At 40.7% G+C, this 4,017-nt stretch overlaps 1 protein-coding gene across 1 annotated transcript in view; it reads right to left on the bottom strand.

Moving 5' to 3' along the window:
- Window positions 1–2,324: 2,324 nt before the first annotated feature.
- The window catches only part of klhl24a (kelch-like family member 24a), a 64,560-nt gene continuing 62,867 nt past the window's right edge, over window positions 2,325–4,017 (bottom strand). Inside the window, exon 8 of the mRNA XM_035799385.2 lies at window positions 2,325–4,017. This exon is cut by the window's right edge and continues 3,059 nt beyond it. The gene's annotated coding sequence lies outside the window, so the exon portion shown is untranslated.

The following is a 4,017-nucleotide window of genomic DNA, read 5'->3' as shown; positions in this document are numbered from 1 at the left end:
CTAACTTCCTGACTGATGTCTTGAGATGTTGCTTCAATATATCCACATCATTTCCCCTCCTCATGATGCCATCTATTTTATGAATTTCACCAGTCCCTCCTGCAGCAAATCACCCCCACAACATGCCACCCGCGTGCTTCATGGTTGGGATGGTATTCTTCGGTTTGCAATCCTTCCCCTTTTTCCTCCAAACATAACAATGGTCATTATGGCCAAATAGTTATATTTTTGTTTCATCAGAACAGAGGACATTTCTCCAAAAATTACAATCTTTGTCCCCATGTGCAGTTGCAAACAGTAGTCTGGCTTTTTTTATGGCGGTTTTGGAGCAGTGGCTTCTTCCTTGCTGAGCGGCCTTTCAGGTTATGTCGATATAGGACTTGTTTTACTATGGATATAGATACTTTTGTACCTGTTTCCTCCAGCATCTTCACAAGGTCCTTTGCTGTTGTTCTGGGATTGATTTACACTTTTCGCACCAAAGTACGTTCATCTCTAGGAGACAGAACGTGTCTCCTTCCGGAGCGGTATGACGGCTGCGTGGTCCCATGGGGTTTATACTTGTGTACTGTTCTTTGACCAGGTGAACGTGATACCTTCAGGCGTTTGGAAATTGCTCCCAAGGATGAACCAGACTTGTGGAGGTCTACTATTTTTTTCTGAGATCTTGGCTGATTTCTTCTGATTTTCCCATGTCAAGCAAAAAGGCACTGAGTTTGTAGGTAGGCCTTGAAATACATCCACAGGTACACCTCCAATTGACAGCTCCAATCAGAAGCCATGACATAATTTTCTGGAATTTTCCAAGCTGTTTAAAGGCACAGTCAACTTAGTATATGTAAACTTCTGACCCACTGGAATTGTGATACAGTGAATTATAAGTGAAATAATCTGTCTGTTATTAACAATTGTTTGAAAAATGACTTGTGTCATGGACAAAGTAGATGTCCTAACCGACATGCCAAAACTATAGTTTGTTAACAAGAAATGTGTGGAGTGGTTGAAAAACTAGTTTTAATGACTCCAACCTAAGGGTATGTACACTTCTGACTTCAACTGTATCTACCTCAATGACCATGTACCCCTGCACATCGACTGGGTACTGTTACCCTGTGTATATAGTTATCTTTACTCATGGTGTATTTATTAATCAATAGGTTTTTTCTCTATTTTCTATTTTCTTTCTCTCTGCATTGTTGGGAAGAGCCTGTAAGAAAACATATAAACACCATAGGCACAGATCTAGGATTAGATTACCCCCATCCTATCCTAGGGGTGTATTGCGGTGAGGGCTAGGGTGGATCAGAGCCAGATGGCTCTGGGGTGGATGGGACTCAAAACTGACCTTAGATCAGTGGCTAGGGACAACTTCATCCTATCCATGAATTCCATCATCACACTAGCATGGATGCCAGTCTGTCTCTGCTCTCTTGCCAACTGCTGATTGAATTGCCAAGCCAAACATAGTTTAACATGACAATCAGTGGAATGATAGCTAAACAGACCGGTACCAAGGCTATCCTCACACCACCCGCTGTAGCCAATCTTCAGTCTCTGCCAGCACAACAGATGGTTTCCCCAGAGGGTTTATCAACATATGCATTCACATGTGTAGCCTACACTCTTAGACAAAACAGTGCTATCTAGAACCTAACATGGTTCATTGGCTGTCTCCTTAAGATAACCCTTTGAAGAATCATTTTTGGTTCGAGGTAAAACACTTCTGGTTCCAGTTAGAACCCTTCGGGATTCCATTTTAGAACCGTTTCCACAGATTGTTCTACATGGAAGCCAAAAGGGTTCTACCTGGAACTAAAAAGGGTTCTTCTACCTGGGAGCAAAAAGGGTTCTCTTATGGGGACAGCTGGGGAACACTTTTGGAGCCCTTTTTCTGAGAGTGTACATCTCTACATGTGTAGCCTATGTGAAAATGTGGAATTATTCTCTGGAATCTTGAACGAGTCATCATTTGATTAAAGTGCGATAAGGCATTTCCATTTAACATCATTCATTGTAACATTCCTTTGACGATTGACGGGCAATTGACACCGACAATAGTGTAATAACCACCCTGTACCGTGTGTAATAGTAGTCTATTCCTTTGGAATCTCCTCTCTGTTCCAGGCTATAGGTTTAGTGGGGTGGTAGACAGGCAGACAGACACATCATCTTTACAATCTTCCAATCACTGTGATTATAAGACTAGTGTATGTCTTGTTTTATCTAATACAGTGGCATTATATCATGGTATTGCTGCCATTCATGTTCTAAGCTATGGTATTTTAAATATTGTATTGCAATATATCATAGAACTGTACACCAAGTTCATTATAAAGAATAACTTTATTGATGCTTCATTTACACAAGTGAACAATTACAGTTTGATATACTGTAGCTCACCCAGTCCAAGTTACTTTTCAGACAGTCCAAGTTACTTTTCAGACAGTCCAAGTTACTTTTCAGACAGTCCAAGTTACTTTTCAGTGACAAACAGAAGAACAAAAGATTCAAACAACACACAACATACATACTTTAATCCAATATTGGCTCATTCCATTATGGTATAAAGGACTGCATTCTCCAGACAGTACCCCCCCCCAAATCCACAGTTGAAATCCAGGTTCCCATAGAAGCAGGTTCAAAACAACGTCACCTCAGGGATTTGATCTGAGCCGAAGGCCTAACGCTGCATTCACATCCATCAATCACTTCTCCCCTGTCCAGGCCTTGTCCACTGAGAGTCATACAAAATAGAGTAGAGACCATTTGCATGGGACAGATTGTCATAAACAAGCATCACACAATCACACACAATCCTAACCCTTATCCCAGCACTCACCGCAATAACAGCTATAGAAAGAGTAAGAATATGATCAGAACAAAAGCATCATCTCAACAAGGCAGAAACATGAAAACCTCTGCACTGCTAACAATGAAAAACATAAATCATGGTGATACATAGACATGAGGACAATGTTGTTTTGTCCTGTTATGGTAAATACTCAATGAAGTCACAGACGCACTCACACACTCTTTCTCTCGCCTGCCAGCCTCCTCTGGTTGTGTGCCACTGAGTTAAAACCCTGAGCTAGGAATTCTGGGAGAGAATGAGGTTACACTTGAGGGGTTCTGAAGAATTCCAACATTCCTCTTATCCAATATTGCTTCCGGTGGTTTACCACTGTGAATTTCACACAAAAATCAAATCAGCCTTCCACATGAATGTCTGGAATATAGAGTAAGCCAACAAGCATGTCATTTCACTTTGATTAACAGATCCAGATATATCCTAAAATTATTCTATTGCATCTTACACTTCTTTTGTTTACATTTAGATAACATTTTATTAAGTAAAATCATAATTGAGTAACAAAACCCGTCCCTTACCCATTACCCAATAACGGCGTGCATCCCCCCTCCCCCATTCTCTCTCCCTGTGTTGATCTTCATCTCACATGTTATAGTTGTGCTTTTTGTGAGGAATCAGAGAAACAGCAGCACAGACCAGTAGGAGTTGCTGACTGGCTCCATTCACCATACTCACATACGTCACATGAAAGCAAAGAACATTTACTGATACAGTAAACAAAGAAAATCTAAAATCATATTTACATTGTGATATTTTCAATTTCACTCTACATATAATAGTGAAAGTGCACAATTGGGGCTCTCGGATACAAAAAGACACAATCAACAAAAACAGATACATTTAAATCAAAATGGAGTAAATAAAAAGACCCAATTCACAGCAATACATCTCTATTCTAATGACACCAAAAGTAAAAGAAGACTTTTACTGACCAGAATCAACACAAAGACATGTCTGCCGTCACACCTGCCAATCCATCATATCCTGTGTGAGGTAATACACTGGTGTCAGTGTATTACCTGAGCAGACGGCACACACCTGGAGGTCACCATGGTTACCCCGAGCTACACTGTGTACATGAGCTGTACACTACATGAGTATACAGGTGAGAGGTGACACCGTCTACGTATGGCACAGAGTTCTATAGA

This window comes from Oncorhynchus keta, chromosome 23 (genome assembly GCF_023373465.1).
Source record: "Oncorhynchus keta strain PuntledgeMale-10-30-2019 chromosome 23, Oket_V2, whole genome shotgun sequence".
Classification (NCBI taxonomy): domain Eukaryota; kingdom Metazoa; phylum Chordata; class Actinopteri; order Salmoniformes; family Salmonidae; genus Oncorhynchus; species Oncorhynchus keta.
This window is presented reverse-complemented; position numbering and strand designations above follow the sequence as displayed.